Raw genomic sequence first — 22,759 nt, 5'->3', positions numbered from 1 at the left:
ATTTCATACTCACACGCATTTCACTCTCTCAATTTTTCTGCTAGAGAATAATTCATTGTCTCAGTTGCAGTTCTGTAATTCCTCAAAGCCAAGGAAGTTTTCTTCCTTCAGTGCCTGCTTCTATCCAGCCCATGTTGTGTATCTGAGCTAGTGAATTGCACAGAAGCTGAGTTAACTGCTTTGTGTCACTTTATTTAAGCTCTAATACTTTACACACAAACTGAGTATGATATTGGAGGCAATCAATCTGAAGATAACACCAGTGGTTTCAAATAAGCACCCTATTAAGAAGAGTTTTTAGCAGTGTCCTGGTATTTGTTCTGAGATGAGGACAGGGGAGCCTTTGGGCAACAACGTTATTGTTAGAAAGTGATTGTCTTGGTTTCAGTTCTGTCTTTTCTCAGGGCTCAGTTATCTTAGTTTTGTGTTTGTTTGTTTGTTTGTTTTTCCTTTCTCCTTTTTGTTTGGTTTTGTTTTGTTTTTCTTCCTAGCTAAGTCTTTTTCAGCTCATTACCTGCACATGCCTCCCTTTCAAAATGTGAGGTAGAACAGCAGAACTCTCATCTGATGTTACAGGTGCTTTCAACCATTGTTTCCCCTTAGCATCCCCCATGGAATCCTTTTCATTGAGTCTCTGGGCTGGTGGTATTCACTGCACAGGCTACTGCCAATTGTGCACATCTTCACTTTGAGCTTTGTAGGTGACTTCTTGAAATCTCTTTGGAAAAACTTAAATGAGTCCTGTGCTCATGGCTGAGAAATTGTTCCATTCTAACAGTACAGACAATTTTCTTATTAGGGATTTGTGTAGGTTCCCAAATTCATAAGATGGTTTTCTGAACTCTAAATCAACTGTAAGTTTGAAAAACCCCAACATAGGCAAACACTTCTCCTCTTCCCCCCGCAAAAACCAAACCACCCCTCTCTTATCTCTTTTGTATGCACAGTAGTCCCCCAGACATGGTAGTACAGTGTGTTAGGCCCCTAAACACTATCAGGTCAGATCTTTTATGTGCATGATGTTCCTTTTCTCTGCCATGAAGTTTGCACTTCAGCCTTGTTAGAGGGCTTGAACTTTCTCTACTCATGGTTCTCACTGATGAAAATCTTGTCTCTTGCTGTCTTTCATCTTTTCTTCTTTTTTTTTCCTTCTTTTGTGTTTCTTGCCCAGCCTCCTCCCCACCTCCTCCTCCCCCTTTTTTCCCAGCTTTTCCCAAGCTGTTGACTGTCCTGAGGGGTTTTTCATGTTTGTTTCCCTTTGGAATGCTTTCCCCTGTCACACTCCCAGTATAGACCCAAGGTGCACACTGGGTCTGCTTCACCCATTGTTGGCTCAGCAATGCCCAAATGTCCCTGCAGTAAAACACCAGCATTCCCAGCTGCCTTTTGCCAGGGCTTTTTAAAACCCCATCATCCCCAGCTGCCTTTTGCCAGGGCTGTTTAAAGCACAGCTCTCTGCAGCTGGCACTGAGAGTTTGGTAAAGAGGCAAAGCCAAGCCCTAAGGGAGTTAGGGGAACTGGGAGCTTTTGCACGGAGAAGCAGCAGTTTTTCTTGGAAAACTCTGGAGCTGATGGACTCTGTGGGAAGCCTGTGGGCCCTGCAGCAGTTAGTGGCCATACAGACTCATCACTTCTTTGGTGACCTGAAGCCATTTATCAGCTCAGCATTTCATTGCAGCCTATTTAGGCTGACAGTGATTTAGCTCGATAACTAAAATTAGCCAGTGTCACTGTCACAAATATCTTGGTACTTTCAGCCTAGCAGAATTTCAAAAGACACTTTTCCTACCCTGTCAGGAAGGCCTTGTTCTCCTAAGAGACTCCTGAGTTTCTGAGAACCAGGATCCCAAGCTGGCATGAAGCCAAAGCAATCAATTATATCTCAGGTAACCACAACTTCTCAGGTGCCTCCTCTAAAGGCATCCTTGTCTTTGGATCTTCAGTACAGGTCTCAAACTACTGAAAACAGCTTGTTTTATGATGGGGAGTAAAACAATATCAGTACCTTAAGCCAAAGAGCCAAGGATTGAATTACCATCAATATGATTTGCCTTCCAGAGGAGGGCTGAGGCACATTGGCAAGAGAGTGTGCAGAGACCTGGCTTGCAGTCTCCCAGCTTGGCTTGTGCACTGCTTGAAGTGCGTGCCCACTGCACATTTAGCACTCTCTCATCTGCCAAATGCTACTATTAGATTTTTTTCTTTATTTCTTTTTCTCTTAAAGCTGCTCTCAGTTTATATATTCCAATCTGTAGCCTGAACCTCAGCTGATCACACTACAAATTGCCTCTTGTTGATGGTATCTATTTTGCCTTTCCTAACTCACAACCTGGAAAGGATTGGAACCAGTGCCCTCAGGCCAGCCCTTAGAGTGAAACTGTTTTGCAATAGAGTTTTAACTGGACTCTTCAGACAACAAAAATGCTTTTATTGCCACAAGGATCCCTTAGCTAGTGCCCAAAGTTTTTTTCTGTCTCTTTGCATTGTTTTGTCTCACTCTAATGGGGAAAAAGGAAATGCATGTTTTCTTTGTTAGGAAATGAGAAGTGACAAACATTAAAAAATTATATTGTTGTATAACATCTTAAAATATTTCACATTTAACAATGTTTACGAAGAATAACATTATCAACTGCATATTTTTGAAGAGCATAATTACTTGTGCATGTTTGATGAAAAATCAAACAGGAATATATAGTGATTCAACCAAATAAGCATTCAAGCATCATGGATGCACACAGGATTAATAATAACATAGAAAAATATTTCCTTTAGGGAAAGTATGGAAAGCTGCCATGTTGTTTCCTCTTTCTATTTTCACTTCCTGAAACACTAAACTCTTCCAGTTCTGCTTTGCAAGAAGGCACATTACACTTGGAATCTGCATGCAGTCAGAGGGAAAACCCTGATGGGGAGACAAGCACTTGCCATAAATTAGCAGCTTTATGAATATTTGAGTTGGTTGCACTCCTGGAGCATCCTGGTGGGTCAGCTCTGCTGTGGCTGCACAAATGTGCTTCTCTGTGGTGGCAAGCACTGTGAGAATGGATCCAGGCTGACTGGAGGCAGGCTCTCTGTACACTGATTAACATCTGAGCATGATGTAGGGGAAGATTAAAATGAGGATAAAGGGTATTTTGTGTTAAATTATAAAAGAACATGCGGTATGAATTGCTCTCCTGTAGTTTTCATTGTGTATGTATGTAATGAGATAATGCATGTAAATCCTCATTAATCAACCAGAAATATGTTAAAAAAAAGTTTAGCTAATTTCTTCCTCTTGTGGGTGGCATTTGTAAAGGTTCCAAATACCCTGGGCATGCTCCTTTCAAGTAAGACTTGAAAGTGTAATACCTGTGAACTCAACAGTGTGTTTCACCTCAGAAGCTCTGAGTAATTTACAAGCAGCCTATTCCTAAGGTGTGAAAGTGTTACTACATCACCTACAACTACATGAGGAACCAGCAAGGCACACTGGTCACTGTCTGTTTTGTGTTGTTGTTGTTGTTTCCTATTGTGTAGACAGAAATTTTTGGGTTTAGAATGAGAGAGATGACCTGAGAAAATCAGTGTAAGAAGTCAGTGTCGAGTTCCAGGGAACAAGGGTAATTCATAGAAGATTGATTAAGTAAAGAAGGGCTAAAGCTCTGTGCAGAGGAGCTTGGATGACATCATGAACTTGAAATGCAGAACAGCAGAGACTTTCATTTTATTAGATGCAAGAGCCCTGACTTAGAATTTTCCTTCCCTGAACACTGAATTTTTACTAATAAAGCATTAGCGTGTGTAGGCAGCCTATTCCTGTCTCCATTGTTATGCTGTGCTGAAAATACAGCAAGTCCCAGCCAGGGCTGATGTTGTTGGTGAAAGGAGCTGTTGTGAGAGAATTGTGGTTTTTTTGGTCACACTTCTAACAAAATAGCTGCTACCTTTGTTAGTCTTTTAAGTCTGGCAGATGATTTTACCCTTCCTCCCTAAAGCTGCTTTGGTTGCATTCTCTTTATTAGATAGGGACATATATAATTCCAAAGACATAATTAGAAAATCGAATATAAACACTTTGTGATAACTGTATTATGAATGCTGTGACTGTTATTGTAACTGCATGAAGCTGCATTCAGTTTGCTTTTCAATGTTGGTGGTTTAAACAAGAGAAATGGGCTGCCCAGCTTTAAACACTAGTCAGACCTGGGACTTCCCATGGCATCAGCCTGAGAGCAGTGTTGCAGCCTGCTTCTGATAGGCATTTACAGGCAACTCTCTAAAGAGGGAGGAGAAAAAGCCAAAATACACAGAATTGCTACCACGATTTTCTTAAAAGGAAGCATGTATAAGTTTATGAAACACACAGGTATTTGCTTTCTGGAAGAGGTTTTCTTGTTAGACACTCTCCCCACCCTTTAAAGCTCTCAGATCAATCCTGATGCAAAACAGCACAACCTATTAATTATCAACAAAACCCTTCACAGGATGGAAAACTCATTTTACATAAATCCTTATTAGCCATATCTCCTCAGTGTAGCAGAACTTTACTTTTCATGTCTCTTGACAGCTCCCAGTTTGACAAAGGAAGCTTAGCTTCACTAAAAAAAAGCAAATCCATTTTTTTGGGATTCCAATTAACACGTTGACATTGTGTTATAGAGCTGGAGGTGTATGAAATTATTCCCTGGGACTTTACCACCACTGGGAAAGGTGATTGATTCTGCTACCTGGAGGAAGTAATAGATAATGTATTAAGTAACACAGGGATGGTTTGTTTTGTTCCCCCTAAGCAAAAGATAAATTTCATCTTCATTTTAATTTTTACATGAGAGGCAGCACCACACAGAGGCACAGCTGCAAAGCTCAAACTTCTGCTGCTCCATATTGGGACCCCAGTGAAGCAGAACATTAATCTGTACAGCAAACAAATGACTATCATTTACATAATTACATTTAGTCACAATTTATAACATATTCATAAGTGCATGAGTGAGAATGATGCATTTGCTATGTGAGGGATGGAAATTGTGGATCAGCCTGGGCTTTGCCAGGACAGGAGGAGTAACAAAAAGAGGTGATTTTCCAGTGTGTTAGAAAATTCACAATTTTGATTTTGAGTCCAGCTGTCCTTGCCTGTCCTTTCTGGTCTATTTGTCCTGAGGGGTTTTATTTTTGTGAGTGACAGTGGGCTGAGGCTCTTTTGTATAAACCTATGGTAATTCTTACAGTAACCTTTGGGAAAAAGGGCAAAAATATGTTTTTCTCCAGATATGTTTCCATTAACAACTCATGATTTACTTGGAAGTGAAAAAGAGTGACTAGAAATCAAAGGGACTTCCAATAAATGTCTTTTATCTTTGACTGTGGCCCCTATGATTGCCATAGTTGTACTACATGAGAAATTATATAGCAGAGTCAAGCTTTCATAAAATTTAAGTCCTCTTTCCCTGAAAGAGTATCAAATAATAATCATAGACATCACTTTTATCCCTACCAATGTTTGCTTTCTCCACTCTTATTTTTTTCTTGTTTTTTTTTTTTTGGTTTTATCTCTTGTTTTCTTCTTTACTCTCCATTTTTTCCCTCTTGATTTTTACAAGTCAAAAGGGAAGCAATCATACCACCAAGTGATAGAACTGGTAGCAATCCTGTAACAGTTGCTTGTATTTGTCTCCATATTTCACATGTTTTCCTGTAATTCTGCCACTGTTTGAGCAATTGGAAAACTATTTCTGAGATTTTTATGTTTTGTTTTGTCTTTAACTTCAATTATTTGTCTGAGTTTTAGAGTTCTCACATAAATGCATCACCCTGTAATTCTGAAGAACATACAACTACAACTCAGATCTTGGTGAAAACAGAAAATTAAATGATTTAAAAAGCATCTCATCTGATAGAATCAATTAAAAAAAAGGCAACATTCCACTAAAACTATTTTTTTTTGTTTTTCTCATGGAAATTAGAGCCCTGACAGATAATTCTCTGTCCAGAAGGATCAGTTTCCTAATCAGTATTTGTGTATGTATATGCTGGGGTTTTTTTGATTATTGGATATGCTGGTTTACTGGATATTGGTTTGCTTTGGCTTTTTTCCACCCAGCAACTTGCTGAGGGGATTATCACCTTCTCAGAGCAGATCAATAGCACAGCCAGGAGTGGCAGGTTGGAGATTTTGCTCCCTTCTTGTGGCTTTGCCATGACACTTGGCTAACAGGGTGCTCAGAGGTTGCATCTTCAGCTCTGGGGGCCTGAAGGGTTCAGTAGCAAAGGAAAGGATGGGATCACAAAGAGGTGACCCTTTAGTGAATGGGATGAAGAAAAATGTCTTGGTTTAGGCTGTACATGGTTTCACTTGTCCACTTTGCAAACCAGCAAAGAGCCTTAGATGCAAATCTGTCCCCTGTGTGCAGTGCTGCATTTAAACACGAGGTGAGCAAGAGGGCTGACAGTTTTCCTTTTGAATCAAAACCTTGGTCTAAATTCAGCTCTGGGAAGGTTGCCTGCCAGGAGTGCTAATATTCCTACAACTCCAAGTTACTCATATCTTTTCAGACTGTTGTGTAGGGAAGAGATGCAGTCAAAGAAATCCCGAAGAGAGCTTTTAAATGCAATAGCACTGTTCATTTCCAACTCCCACACATTTTATAAAAATTATATGTAATAGTTTCTAGAGTAATTTTCATGCAAATCTATTGCATTCTTCATAAAATCCAAACACGATGCATCTCAGTTGCACTTCACATGACCTCTCTGTTTTCAGAGATTTAAAATCCCCAAATCCCATAACTCCTCAGGCATTCCTTAGCACTGGCTTTGGTTGGGGCTTTTTTTTTGTTGGAGGGGGTTGTGGTGCAATTTTTTTCTTTTTAGTATATTGTGAGAAGAAAAACTACTTCTCAATCCTTTTTTTTTTAAATGATCCTGGAAACTAAACTTAATAATTTAAAAAGACATACCTTGGAAATGAATTTGCAATTGGTGTACATTTTAGCTATTGATACTGTGGGCTTCTAATGCAAGTAGATAATCTGTGGGGGAACATGAGAAAAGTTCTGTGACCTCTGGGCTATTTCTGACTTCATCCCTTTTTGCTTAAATAAATCTTTTGCCTTTGTGCAACTCTTATTAACTCTCTAGTAGTTCCCATGATATAATGCCACTTTATGCAAAGCAGGACATTATTTTTCCTTTCAGTGGGATATCTTGTATTGGTTTCTCTTGTGGTCAGTCTGTGGCCAAAGGCAAGGAAGGAGGTGGTTCCACACTGAGTTACTGCAGTCTGCTGTAAATGGGGTTTCATTGAAGGATTTGGTACCTGCCTCTGGAGTTTTTGTAGGGTGCTCCTATCTATCCTTTTGTTTCATTCTGATCTTGGGAATTGCAGCCATTCCTTTTGACTGGCCACCTGGCTGTATGACTGACCAGGACAGCTGAAATTTGAACCATGAGATGAAGATCATGAAAATTCAGACCAATCTTTGAAAGCATGTTTTCCTTATTTAGTTCTCAATGAGAGGTCAGATGACTCCAGGCTTTCCTTTTTTGAATATTGTCCCAAGAAGCCTCAGACAAATATTTCTAGAAGTCCAAACTTGGTTAAAGATCATTGCAAAATAAGTACATTGCATAACATCTATTCTCTCTGGACTCAGTCCTTCCAGTCATATGTGACTGATGCTTGATACAGAGGAAATAAACATCACAGAGATATCAGGGCACCAATGGAAAATGTCAGGATTTAGAAAACAATAATCAAACAAGGGAAGAGAATGAAAATGAGGTATTGAAGGGTAAGAATGGACCATGAAGAAGGCTGAAGGATTGGGGAAGACAGAACATTACAAATATATAAAAGGCTTCTCTATATGAAGAAAAAAGCCTATGGAGAGATGAGTTATATTGTGGGAATCGTCTGAAGGAAATGGTAGAAATTTCATCACTGAAAATCCTTTTAGGGAAGGTTAGTAGCAACTAACAAGGTTTTGAAATGACAATCCTACAATTCAGTTTGTTATGGACCCCTTTATCCCACTGCAGCAATTTCTTTTCTTTTGTCCTTGCATCAGGTGCTGCATCTGTGTCTGGGCTGTGCTTGGTCTCAGAGTTGTGGTGAAAAAGGACTCACCATTATTATGAGAGGGGGAGGTATTACTGTGAGTTCCTTAAGTAATAGGAAGGTATCTAATGGGAATTAGTAAAAGTTAAAATTAGTAAAATTAAAATGGAAGTTCCCCTCAGTACTGCTCTACTGTGAAATGTTTCTTTCAGAGAATCTTAGAACCATAGATTAAATAATTATATGTAATTTTTCATCTTACTGAGTTTAAGTAAAATTTAAAAACTAGGTAAATACTTTTTTGGTGGGAGTAGTAGAACTGAGATATAATAGAGGCATATGCCAAATGATCAGTAATGTTATAGCTCAATATTGGGTAGTGAGTTGTTTTACTACATGTAGTAATGTGTTATTGGAAAATAGAGATGCCTTTCAGCATATGCCTGTGTCAATGAAATTGTATAGAGATCCCTAATGCCAATCAGCCTGATCATTTAGTGCTAATAAAAAGCTATCTTCTCGTTTTTATTCACTCTGCAATTACTGAACTGTGTTTCAATAGGAAGCTGACAAGCCCCTTGGAAGCAATAAAATAGAGTGGTTCTTGGAGATCACAATCCAGGCCAGCCTTCTATGTCTCTATAACCTTTAACAGGTTTTAGATCCTATGGGATTTCTAACTGACTCTCATAAAATTGATCCAGAGTTGTGAGGATTAAATAACACTCAGGAAGAAACCTGTTCTCAATCCAAAAATGGCCAGATCTGGAATGGTGGTGATATTTATCAAAGAAATAAGAGGAAAAAGAGCAATGAAAACTTATTTTCTAGCCATTATGAAAGCTCTCCATGCTGAAGAGACAGCATCTGTACTGCACAAGACAAATCCAGGCACATAATTTCCTTCTGTACATCAGCATGCTCAGCTCTGCCAAGAGCCCAGTTGAGGCTCTCTGGGAGGATAAGAGTGAGAGGAGGAAGGAGAGCACAGTTTATAAGACTGCTTAAGAGGATTTAGTCTTCATTTCCTGATGACAAGATAAATATTGTCTTGGGCAATTCCTAAAACCTAAAGTTTCTTGAAGTATCCCAGCCCACTGATAACCAATTCACAGATGTAACAAATACTGTGGGATGGCTTTTGGTTTTGTTTGTGGTATTTGGGACTTGGCAAAAAATAATTAAATCCCCCTAAACGTGAAAATTACTAGGAAAGGCTGCAACTTCCTGTGGTATACATGGGGGAGCAGAAAAAAAGAATGAATTTATCACACAGCAGAGTGATTAATAATATCATGATTCAGTCATAATTTATGCAAGTGCCGTGGCAACTCCTTGCCTCTGAGATTTGTGAACACAGTCCAAGCTCAGCAAGGGAAATGAGCTGCTCATCAGTCAATGCAGAGCGGGTTTCAGCTTTATCAAATCTCTGGGAGTCACATGGCAGTTTTATAATCCAGTCCAACCTGCTGCAAGAGGCATTCTAGGAGGTTGCCTAGGCCTCCCTTTCTTGTAGCTTTGAGGAAGGATAATCTGTTTTGCACATTTCTCTCAGCACTGTTGTAGTTGCATTTTTTGATGTGGTTATGGTGCCCATCTCAAAATCCAGGGTCCTTTTTCTCTAATTTACACAGGTGGTTCAGGTATTCTTACTGTACAGCAACCCTTGTTTCCTTACCCCTATTCCACTGTTGTATTCTAGCAAATAGAGGGCTATGGAAAATGAGTAGAACTTCAAAATTTTCCTGATATTCAAGTGCTGTCTATCTGTCCTACAATAACCCATGAAGAGAATAGGGCCTGATGATTGTTCCTTTTGAAGTAACACAGCTCAGAGCATATCTGCTTCCCCTCAGAATGAAGTTACAATGTGATTACTGTGCTTGATAGCAGTCTAAAATTAATCTGCAAGAAATCCTGACTTGAAGTGCTGTGCAGCTGCAGTTGAGCCCTGGCCTGGCAGAGCTTGGCCTCTGAGCTGTTTCTGTTTGTCCATCCACTCTGTGCCCACCTCAGACACAGCACAAAATCCAACACATTCATCTCAGGATTGGTATCCCTTTGTTGTCTTTTGACTTCAGACTCTGCCCATATCCTGCTCTCTATATTGAAATATTTCCATTTCAGATCCTAGGACTGAGAAATACATGAATTATTCAAGGAACAAGTGTATGCATTTGGAGTAATCACAAAACTCTTCAGAAGTGGAATACCTTTTTTTACTTTTTTTGAGCTTCAGTAAACTCTAAAAAAGGTCTTTTCTAACAAGCTGGCATAAATGTATGCATCATTGAAAGAAAGTAGTAATTCAGCAACAGTATGATAATACAAATTAGAAGCTTTCTTTCATAGTACATTTCTGTAAATTATGAACCTTAAAGGTCACATGACAGGCAGATGGAAGCTGATATAGTAAATCAAGTGAATGTTTACTGCTCTGGAAGCTCACATCTCTTCTCATCATTGAGGCTTTCTTCAGCCCCAACACACAGTAATTACCATTTTCACCAAGTCCAGTTTATTAGAGTATCTGAATGTGTCAGGGCAATGGAGGGCACATTGCAGCTGAAAGATCAGAGAGAAAACAGCTTCCCAGGAGAAGTACCCTGTAATTGAAAAGAATGCCTAGTTACAAATTAATAATTTGCCGTCCCTGGAAATTACTGGGTGTGATTACACTTCAGGCCTGTAGTCATTCCACTTGCTGTTGGCCAACATTTCGTGTTTGCACACCATGATCCCATTAAACCAGAAAGAAGCTGACAGCAGACTCCTGTGATGCTACTTGGTGTGCTTTTCGGAAAGGGGATGGCCAGGCTCTTATGGAAATCAGTTTTGAATGCTGCAAAAAGATTGATCCACCATGGCTCATCACATTATTTTTGCATGTGGGCAGTAAATGAAATCAGTAACAAACAAGTCTGAAGCAGTGTGCCTGTGTGAGTGTCAGGATGAGCAGAGCACATTACAGTTCCACTTGAGTTCCACACAAGTGGAAAAGTGGACAAGTTTCCTTGGGGCATTGCCTGGGGATCATCAGGCTCTGTGAAAGTTTTGCCAAGTCTCCACAGCACTGGGCAGTTTGAGGTGCTGTCTGTAAGGCACTCTTCAAATCTTTTACATTCTGAAGCTCGATATCCATCTATGTTTTGTTGCCAAGGTCTGGAGACAGACATGGTGCAGTTTACTGAGCAACTTTCCAGCCTTGAAGCTGTTATCCTAAGCCCTCCCCCTCATTCCCAAACCTTCAGTGCCTTTTGTAAGACACCACTAAGAGCTGCAATAAAAATACATTGCTGTTCAGCAGACTTTGAGAAAACTCAGCAGTGAAGGTGCAGTGTGTCTGTCCTTGAAGCAGATGCTGCCTTTAGTATGGAAAGGATTTGAAAGCTTCAATTAGGTGTTTGTTTCCTTGCTTTTCCCATAGGGCTCCAAGCCCCCTGCCAACACAAGAGAGTTAGAAATAGAGAAGGTGGATTAAAGTCTCCTACACAAATTCTACAGGAACTTCTTCAGGCCTTAGTTTGGAAATCCCAAAAGTCCAACGACAGTTCAGTGTGGTTGGCATACTAAATTGACATTATGAACTCTCAATATAAAGGTTTTGATTACCAATAATTTTAATTGCATTTAAACTCACTAATGCAAGTTAGGTGGTAAAACCAGTGTGTTAAACTTCAGGGCCTGGAAGCTGAAAGGAAATTCAAAGTAGAAGTAATTTCAATCAAAGGGGCGTTTTTCCTGGGAGTCCCTGCACAAAGGAGGAGGCAGCAATACTCTCTCTTAAAGGTTTCTGAACAAGAGAGGAAGAAATGCTTTAGCTGATTAGAGGCTGTTCTTCTCACTGTGGGAGGAAAATCTGCCTCAGACTGATGTTTAGTTGCAAGGACAGGGTGACCCAGTCCAATCTCAAGTCCGTAAACCTTTTATCTGTTCAAGAATGCTTGCTGCTGAATCATAGAAAAATAGAGTGGTTTGGGTTGGAAGGGAACTTAGAGATCATCTGATTGCAGCCCTGCTGCCATGGGCAGGGGACATTCCACAAGCTTCAGTGCCAAGGGAGATAAGGAATGCACAAAGAATTGACCAGCCAGTGCTGAAGTGTGTAGGCCAGGGAACCCTCGTTTGTCAAGTGAGCTTTCCTTGACTGAGCAGAGTCCAAATTCCCTCAGGATTTTTTTCAACAGTGCTTGAAAACAGCTCCAAACACTGCAATGTGCTTCCTCTGGGGCTGAGCGTAGAGCCTGTGCCACTTTGCCTCTGCCGGGCTGGGAGCACAGCCAACAAGACAGGGAGGCATTTAGTTTAAATATTCCTCTGCAAACTAGAGTCATTAAAAATGCTTCTCAAAGCACCTTCCCCTGATTGCCTTGCTGCAGCTGAAGCCATCAAACTGCAGCATGAAGCCTGTGGCACAGCCCAAACTCTCATTCAAATCTCTGTTGGCTTGGCACAGAGCATGGATCTCTATTGCTACCTACCCAGTGGTGCTGCCTTGCATCCCACCTGCTTCCCAGGAGGATTTGAATGACCTCTTCACCACCTTCCTGCAGGGATCAGCACAGGAACAGCCTCTGATTTCCCTCAGATTTATTTTTTTGAGGAATAAGAGGGGAATATTGCAGTGTGGCTTGGGTACCTGGGCTGTCGACAGTGCTTTTGTGTATGCTGCCTGTTTGCTCATCTTCTGTTGGAAAATTGGGTAAAAACTCTTGGCTGTGACTTGGAGCACGTCATAAAGTCAGAGGGAACTCTCCCTAGACAGCCTTACCCTTATGCACTCTCAGCTGTACATGAAATGCACAGATATTTCAGCACTGTCACCAGCTTCTGTCCCTACCCCACCAAAAGGCTTTTGTTTAAGGAACTTGCTGTTTCTCTTCCTTCCACTACAAGCAAAACTCAAGGATATGCAATAAGGGGAAATCTGTCTGAAGTAATAGCAGAACCTCTGTTGAAGCTGGTTCTTTCCTTCATTACCTTCTGCTGAAGCTGTGATGAGTAGGACTTAACTCATACTCTCACAGCTCTGTATTTTTTCCTTTTTTTCCCCCTTCTCAGTTATTTATCACATTGAACTGAAGCTTTGCTGAATGTTATTTTGTGGGAAAAGTGTTTAATATTTCTATAGTTCCCACTAGATGAGAAGGCCTTCAAAAGGTTAACAATATAGTTTATTACTTTAGATCATTCCTGCTCCTAATGGTTTTCTTTTTGTCCTCAGCATCCCAAATTCTGTGCTTTATAAATTCTTTATTAGATATCCAACTGTATTATGTGTTACAGTACATTAATTTCTCATTTTTAACCAGTAACTTGCTAATTAAGTAAGTACATCTTATAAAAAGCATAGAAATGTGTCTGATAAACAGGCATATTCTATTGAGCAGCACCCAAGCCCTGTGTACACAGTCCTTTCTTTCAGACCTGGGCAAATTTTAAGACTTTGGACTTGTATTGTGATGCAGACTTCTAGTATCTTTTTTGTGTTTTTGAGATCATTGTTTCCTCTTGAAAGCCTTTCCCTGCTTATCCATTTATCCATTCCTTTTTTTAAATTTTTAAATACTGTATTTATTTAGTTGCCAAGCCATATTTATCATTTTGGTTCTGTTTTCATTATTTACTACATTAGCAGCTGCTTGGTTAAAATCTTCCCACACATCAAAGTGCAAGTCAAAATATTCGAGTGAAAATGCAGCTCGGATTTTTTCTATTTATGTTATGAAGAATTAAGCCTTGAAGGCAGGAGGTAAATTATATGAGTAGGTTACTTAATCATTGCCTCCTAAATATAATTAACATTAACATGGTAGTTAACTTTCATGGTCAATTTTTAGTGCTAGAAGATCAGTGTTAGCACAATTGGAGCTTTTTCTTGCAAAATGTCTGTTATTGCATCTTCCCACTGTTCTTATGCTCAAGAAACCAAGTTTGAGCCAGATGACCAGATAAAATAATACAGATTTCCTTACTGGACACCTTAGGAAGATATAGTGAGTGATTACAAATATTTACTGTTGAAATTTCTCCTGACCTTCTGTTGATCACTCTCTGCAATCATTCTAACCCAGATAAAATCTCCATTGTCCCTGTGCAATTTGAGTGATAAAGCAGACTCCCCTTCCCTGCAGGCTACACCGTGGATATTATTTCTGGGATTTCTTTCTAATCACATTTTACTTTTCTTTCACACTCTTAGCTTGCATTGTGTTAAACTCCACTGAGAAATGCTTTGAAAACAAACAAAAGTCCTCTGTCTTTCTTTTACAAATATAAATACATATATATGTATATATATACACATATTTTAACTGGGGAGACTGCTCACATAGGAGACTTCAGTGTTTATATAGTTTCTGGAAGGGAAAGCCACCCATTCTGTGTGGTTGCACATTTTTATAGAGCATTATTGGCTTTCTGTTAATACAATTTAAAGGCTCAATGGTTTGCTTTTTGAAATAAGTACTTTGAATAAACACTTCTCACCCTTGTAAGTTTTCCACTCCTTTGACAAACCAGACACAATTAATAGGAAGGAAATTTTTCTTCAAGTGAAGGGGAAAAATACATTCTATGCAGTTTTTAAATCAGTAGAAGGGAATTTGTCAAAACAATAGAACAATTTTTTTTTTTTTGTTTTTTTAAAGAAAAAAAAAAAAAAAAAGGAAAGAAGCCCAAACCTCTATGCTCTGCAGTTTTTTATTATAAATAAATAATAAATTCTGTGCTAGAATACTACAATTTTTTCATGCGCTTGTCCCTTCAGCTGTCATTGTGGATTTTGCCTTATGATAGCACAAAGTTGATAGCCCTCTCCCCTGTATTTGCATCGATTTATTTTCACATGTTCTGAGATAACATGTGAAACTTCTCCTACTTTTTTACTTAGTTAGCAAATACAGTGCTCTAGAATTCAAATAAGTAACACCTCTCCTCTGACAGCTTTCCAGTTCACTGCAAGTACCCACCACTGCAAAAATGAGAGCACAGGGGGCTTGGTTTGTTTGCTTTTACATAAAGCTGAGAGTTCTATGTATATATCCTGTGCATAACCCTGCCAGTTATAACAACAACAACCTGCTTTTCATTTGGCATTTGTTTGCTTCTTCCAGAAAGTGGAAAATGCTGAAATAGGTCACAAAGGTGGGGACACCCTTTCCCTGCCCCATCAGTGGCCAGAAGGACGTGGCTTTGTTTGTCACTTGGTTGGCCTCAAAGCACATGGGGTTTGGGCAGCAAGTTGGAATGTGCCTCTTGTTCCTTTCTAGTTGAAGTCCAAGAGGTGGCTCAGGTTGGAGTAAGGTGACACAGGAGTGAAATCCATATAGAAACAGGGCTCAGGCTCCCACTAGCTGGGCAGCAATGCAGTTCCCCCCCAAAAAGTGAATGTTTCTGTGCTGCAGCACACAAACTCTTTCTGTGTGTTGCCTCTGAGTGACTCCTAAAGGAAGAGGTTCTGTAAATGTTCAGTGGATAAGGTTGAAAACAAAAAAAAGGAGAATACATGCAACATTCTTGGAATGGAGCCTTGTGTCTGTCTCCCACAGTCTCCCCCCAGATTGCAGTGGGACAGGGTGGGTGAAATCTGCACTGCCTTTGTTCAGCTGGTTCAGGGGGTGCTGCAGAATACCGAAAGTGTGAGTTTTGGAGCTGCCCCCTCATTAAATTCACCTTTTTGTTGTTGAACAAAAGACAGCTGGAAGTTTTCTTCGTTTTGTACGTGCAGGAATGGAGAGAGAAGGAAAATTTTGTTTTCAAAGAAAAAAAAATGCATAGGGCAGTGTTTTTCAGCTTGGTGAGATTTGCACACATACAGAGAGACATGTACATGCACAAGATATTACATACTTTACACTTCTATGTGACATAACACTGCATCACCTGAGCACCTATAAAATATTTTTTTATTACAGTAAACTTGTTAGAGAGCTTTTTCATTCTCTTGGGGAAGTGAGGCTGGAAACACTAAGGGCCACAGATCTACTATAGTATTAAGGCAATCCTGTTACCCTCCTTTCATGTACTTTTTTAGCAGCAATTTCTTGGGTTTAAGGGGAGGTTAATGTTGATTTCTTTGTTTGGCATTTTTTTAAATCATAGAAAGGAATTTAATTTTCAGAGCTAGAAACTGAGAGATTAAACTCCACGCACATTTGCACTTTAAAGATCTATCTGCAGCTGACAAACTAATTCTGCAATAAAAGGTGGGTTTTGGTGCATCTCTTATGCTAATCCTGCCTAAAATTTAGTTTCTCATGGAACCTGAAGGGAGGTGGAACTGTGCAACGCAGTGTAAGAGGATAGCTGGTCAGGGTGGAATTCATTCTGGGTTTATATCCTTTCTCCATCTATGTAACCCCTTTGATGGCAGCAGTCATGGCAGCATGTGACTAGAGGAACATGTTTGTATAAATTGGATTATGTAAAGTAAGAATTCTGGGGCATGAATTTGTATGGATTATTGCCAGAGTGAGATCAAAAACTCCCACTCTTGTACCTCCTTGTGTTCTTATAGGAAGTGTCATTTTGGCAGTTCTGGATGTATAGGATAACAGAAAATGTATATTTATATAAAAGCTCTGTACATTCTTGTGGCTTCAGCCTGTTGCCTAGCCCTGGCAAACAGATTTATTTCAGATTTGTTCTGGAAAGTCTGTAGCTGGAAGAGGGATGAGTAGTGTGGTCTTGGCCCATTTGTCACAGCTCCTCAGGATAAGTGACTGTCACAGCCTCTCGTGGACACCTGCCTCTGGCTCCTCACCAGGGTCATTCCGTGTGTCATTCCAAAGAAACCTTTCCTGTGACACTGTCGCAAGAGAGGGATGGCACTTTGGACAGGCACTCACATCTGGGACAGCACCCAAAATTTTTAGTTTGTAAGTGCATTGACAGGACAGTGGATGTCTCTGAATTATGCTAAATTTTTATTCAATTTTGTTAACTATGCACAGCCTACATAAATTTATGGGAATTTTTTTTTCTTTTAATTTAACAAAGTGGGAGTTTGCTTTTTTCATTCCACAGACAAGTAGATGTGGGTGGATTTCAATATGTGGGCAGTTTTCAAGAGTAATAGAGGCACAAGAAGTGAACCAGGGGAAGATAAGGACATCACCAGTACATACTGATCCAAGAAATTTTGACCATGCCATGGTGGCCACAGCACCTGGGTTTGAGCAGAGGGCAGTGACCTTGTCTCACCACATTGCTAATTATTCCTTATATTTACTATGCCAACTTCAGTACCTGATGGATATCAAACTTTTCACTTACCAGCTTGTTAGATCACCCTGAATTATATTTTATCATAGCCCCGGGGAATAATAATCACCATTTTATTACATTTGTCTGAAGAAGCTGGAATTCATTATTGCAGTTTTCAGCTAAACATTATGGAGCAACAATGAGGTTGAACTAACATATACTTACTAATTAGCACTAATGGTAATTAGGAGGAGAGAAAAAGAATTGCCAGTAATAGATTTTCCCACATGATTCTGAACAGGGTAGCACAGAGCCATCTGAACTATCTTACTTTTAATACTTTCTAAAAATCATTGCTCAGCATTTCAGAAGCGCAAGTTCTTTCCTTGTGAAATACAGGTCAGATTGTATTAGACTGGGATCTAATTTAATGTAGCTCCTACTACTCCCTTAATTTCCCAAAGCACTTTACAAAGCAATAACAGGAACTAGTAGTGTGATACAGAAGCAGGTAAATCTATAACTTATTTGCAGTCAGCTGGTTCCAGGCTTGTTTTTAGCTTGTGTAGCTCCACTACCTGTGGTGTGAGACTGATTTACACTAGTTAGGGTTTGGTCCAAAGCCAAAGATGTGTACATAAAATGGCCAAGCATATGAAGAGCTATTTTAAAGAAAAATGAATGGTCAGCCAGGAGAACCCATTTATTCCTATTACTTTTTAGAGCCTTGTGATCCAACACCCACAGAATTTAATAAGAGGTTTTGGCTCAAGTCCCATGTGAGCAATAAGATCCTAAATTTTTCTCTGAAGGACACTAGCAAAGGAGATTTCATTAAATGTCCCATCCACTACAAGCCACTTTTGTAAGTGAAAGTGTGTTGCAAGTACTGAAAGTCATGTGGAAGAACATGTGTGATTATGTGCTCAGAAGAGAAAGAGGAAAACAGAGGATTGTTTTTAAAATGATTTATTGTTTGTCACTGGCACTCTGCACTCCAAGTGAGAAGCAAATTTGAGGACAAGAAGTTGATGTACCCAGGTAGTTGTCTGAAGTACTTGCGGAGTATCTGCAGTCTCACTGTCTTTGCATATCCTCCCTTGACAGAGATCAAGGCTTGAATGAGGAGTTGTTCTTGACACCACAATTAATTTCATTTTTTTTGCCTCTCTGTTTTTCAAACTCCTTTTCCCAAGGAGGGCAGCGGCTGCACATCTTTACATCAGGTGTCTTTGGTGTCTACAATCCCAGGGCTCCAGCTTGGTTTTTCTTTTAAACTCTCCTATCTTTTTCACTGACTGAAAGGCTCACAGAGCACAACTCTGCCTTCCAATCTTAAAGCAAATCCAGTGGCCACTGCAGGTAACCTGGAGTTAATGAATTACTTGTACATTCTTTTGGCCATTAGATATGTCAGGTCTGTTTGCTTCTCACCTTCTGAGAATCTTGTCCTTGACCCCTGGTGCTGTTGATATCTGAATCAAATGTCTTCCTTTTACTGTTTGCACATTTTATTTCTTGATGGGACAGCATGACCATAAGGGTACCACAGGAAGGAAATGTGAGCCTTGTTTAGGGATTATGTATGAAATTTGTTTTGTCATGGATTTCTTCGTATTATGTGTACATAACAATTTCCCTTCAGCTGTACTTGAGTTTGACCTTTCTGGCTTGAAAATAAGGTTGATATTATTTCATTGTACAATTCATGTTTTGCTTTTTCATGTTTTAAATTTCTTGGGAAGGGGAATTGCTCTTTCTGGTGTTTTTGTCCCAATAGTATTGTTCATTTTCTACACTAAAGCATTGACTCAAAACATCTTTCTTTTTTAGAAGAACAAATCTTTTCATTACTTTTCCCTTTCATATATGCAAAATCTGCTTGATAATCCTTTGTCCAGCTCTCCAAGAGTGTTCTCTTAGTACCTATCTTTAGCAAATTGGGAAAGCTGACTGACTCTTCCCACATTTCAGCTGGAGGCTTTGAGATTTTGGAAGTACTGATTATTCCAGCCTCAGTTTTATCAAAATGTCTATACATTCAGTCAAAAATATGCAGCACTGGGATCTACAACACTGTTAGGTCTCCAGAGAAATGGGAAGGGAAGGAATCTCCTGTGGGAATTCTTCATGAGCAGACAACAGCAGCAAATCAGCTATTTTAGCTGCTTCTTTGCAGACATTTTGACAATCTGTTGCAAGTTATACCCCAAAATGCAGCCTTCCTTCTCTGCTTTTCTTCAAGTGATGATGTCTCCAGATATCTAGCTCTAAAGCATATTCCCCCTCGATCCACTTCAAATGACACTTCTTGTGTGATGAGCTTTCTGCAGATGCCCACTGATCAGCGGGATGGCTCCAAATCCTATTATAATCTGCCAGGTAGAAATAGATAAATCTATTAGCCCAGACTGGGCTTGTTTAATCATCGTGACAGCTTCCCATGAGCCTGCATTCATCAGATTCCCTCAAAACAGCCAGCTTCCACATCATCTGACAGTTACATTCCCATGGCTGGACTCTGGGTTCCTACATCTTTAATCTGCATTCATTTACTCATGAATAATCCAGGTGCTTATCCACCCCCACCCCCTCTTTTTTCCTCTTTTTTTTTTCATTTTAAATTGGTTACTGGATACCGAACTGATGGCTAAAATTGCTGCCATTATTTTTTGATGTAAACTTTCTGAATATTTTGTCAATCAAAATAAAGTGAGCAGCTGAACACCTTTTTCTGTATACCAATAGACACTGGGCAATCTAGTTGAGCACATGCTGCCAGAGCCACTCTGGAGATCACATCAAACACATGGATAAGCACTCTCTCTGCAGAATTACTGCAGCTTTACCTCCTCTGTTAAAAGAAGGAAAAATAAAAAGGTCAGAAAACAATGAGAGGGAAAACATTACTTATAACTGAATAATTGGCACGTTGTCAGAATTTTACTTGGTAAAATACATAAATTACATGTATTGTGTGTGGGACATGAAACTTTTGATTCAGTCATGTGAGGGGACAAGTGACACAAATCAGGTTTCTGCATGGCATCCATGAGAGCTTTCCTGGCACCAGTGGATTTCACTGAGATGTGTAGCAGCTTTAATAAGGCCAATTCCTTATTAGTCCTTCATAACTTTCTGTCTCACCCAAGTCAGAGTCATGAGCCGTTTTCTGCCTCCTTTTCTACTATTCTGGTCACTGGGGTTTGTTTTGTACCTTCAAATCACTCTGTTGAATAATTATAAAAGCTAAAATAAAATTAGTTCCTTTAGTTCTTTGCAGATGGAAAAATGAGAGGCACTGCTGACCAAAGCATTGGTGTGGCTCTTCTCTAGAAATGTGTGTTTGGTAGAATGGCTTTAATCCCACAGCCAACATCAGCAACAGTGGGTTCTGTCACAGTAAAATCCCCACAGCTGTGTGTCAGCTTTGCAGCTCTCTGTGGCTGCAAATCTGTTAATAATGACATGAGGTGATTGCTTCAGGCCAGCTTGAAAGTATATCAAGGCAAGAAATTTTACCTCCTGCAGAAGACAGCAGTAGATATCTAAGAGTCACATTTCCAAGGTATGCTCTCCAAAACTCCTCTGAGTTGTAGTTTAAACCTTGAGATGTGTAGAGTCCCTGCATGGAGAAGAGTCTCAGTGGGTTTTTTCCCAGTATGTTGCTCCCAGAACTCACATAAACTTTTAGCATCTCCAGCATCCTGTGGTAATGAGCTTCACAGTTTTAATTGCATTTTCTGTGAACTTTTTAATATGCTTTCTAAAATCTGTGATCTCTTCATTTAACTCCCCTTAATCCTTGCATTAGAAGAAAAGTGAATAATTGTCTTCTGTGCACTTTTCCATTGCTCCATTGATTTTATAGATCTGTGTCATTTCTTCCTTACTTATCTGTACTCCAAATTGAAAAGTCTTAATCTGCTTAGCCCTTCCTCACATAGGAGAGCTGTTCCTTACCCTGGTAAGGTAAGATCAGCATCCTAGCTAGTTATGTAAAAATAGGAATAAGTCTAAACCATTGAAAGATTTTTAATTTTTTTCTAGGTTGGCTGTAAAGTTATACAAGAGGTAACAGCTCTGTAGTAAATACTTGTCTTGAAAGATTTTTTAGTAATCAATGCCTCTTAATTTTTTTTCTTGGTGAGGGGAAGTAGTGCTCCTAGTCTCCAGCTGTTGCATAAATATTTGTCAGCCCCAGGATCCTGAACTGATTGAAGGTATAGCTCAGTGCCTATTGCTCTCTGTATTAATCCACAGATCTCATCAGCCATCACAGTCCTCAGGCAGGAGACCTCCATGGAAGGCAGAGGATGTGGAAGAGGCATTGTAGCTAATTAGCTGAATGACAAGAATATCAATTACTTCATTATTAGAGCCCACTGCTTCTTCATAGCAGCAGAGGGAATTGCCTCATGAGCAGCAAAATCTGATTCATGGTTTCTGGCTTTCATCCTCTCTTCCACCCTCCCAGGCCAGCAGATCCTTCAGCTGTGCTTGGTCTCCTCAGGGCAGCTTCTCAGATGAAATTCATCCTCTCCATAGGTCTCCAGAAATTTATCTGGGCCTTTTGAGCCACAGTGTCTTTAAATGAGGTCTACACACCTTCCAAAATGCAAGCTTTGCTCTTTCAGAGGGTTTCTGATCTGTTCCAAGGGAAGGTGTGATACTAACACACGACAGCATTCCTCACACTCGTAGCCCACCATAAACATGGGACAATAATTGTGGGGTTTGAACCCAAACTCACAGGTCTGTGTGGGAATCCATCTACTGGGAGCAACAGGGCTGCACCAGCTTTCTAGGCAGTCACTACACAGCAAAATTTTTGTAACTCTTCATTCAGATTCCACCTCAGGAAGGCACTGTGTGGAGGCAAAGATGACACCAAAACCATGGCTCTACAGGAAGGTGCAGAGCAATCCTCTCCAGCATGGAGCTCCTGGGCTGGAGCAATATTGCTCCAATGGACAGCAGTTTTTCCCCAGCTGTCATGTATTCCCAAATGTTGGGATACACAGGCACCAAACTGTTAAAGCACTGGGTGCTCTCTGATTTGTGTTTCTTGAGGAAATTTCCAGTGAATTTCCCTTGCTGTGCTTGGCATGTGAGGACATTGAGGAGCAGCGTGGCAGGGAAAGGGCATACACAGTCAGTCACACACAGGGTGTCACACATGGCAGCTTGTGAGTGCATTCCCTGTTTTTTACCAAATAAAAATAAAAGAACGTAAAAGTCCATGTAAAACTGAAAAGTCCAAGTGAAATAACTTAAAAGGCTGTGACTCGCGGCTAGTCATGACAAGTGCGTTTGTCTTCTGAACATAGTCCATCGGCCCATGAGTAGCTGGATGTTGGAGCGGTAGCCCCCTCCTCCTCTGCGGCTTGCCTCCGAAGAGAGGTTGAAGGAGAGGGGTCGCTCCTTTCCATGGGCTTGTTGCAAGGCACAGTGGCACCCGGCGCTGTCAGTTTTCTCCGGACTAGCTCGCAAATCAGGGGGGTGAAAATC

General features: G+C 40.1%; 1 long non-coding RNA gene across 1 annotated transcript in view; it reads left to right on the top strand.

Annotated features, from left to right (window-relative positions):
* LOC132075865 (uncharacterized) overlaps positions 1 to 22,370 on the top strand; it is a 34,735-nt gene extending 12,365 nt beyond the window's left edge. Inside the window, exon 3 of the long non-coding RNA XR_009418845.1 lies at positions 22,098 to 22,370. This is a non-coding gene — a long non-coding RNA (uncharacterized LOC132075865). The remainder of the gene's footprint in view (positions 1 to 22,097) is intronic.
* The last annotated feature ends 389 nt before the right edge of the window (positions 22,371 to 22,759 follow it).

Source organism: Ammospiza nelsoni, chromosome 8 (genome assembly GCF_027579445.1).
Source record: "Ammospiza nelsoni isolate bAmmNel1 chromosome 8, bAmmNel1.pri, whole genome shotgun sequence".
Taxonomy (NCBI): domain Eukaryota; kingdom Metazoa; phylum Chordata; class Aves; order Passeriformes; family Passerellidae; genus Ammospiza; species Ammospiza nelsoni.
Note: the sequence above shows the minus strand (reverse complement) of the source record. Positions and strands in the feature narration are given on the sequence as shown.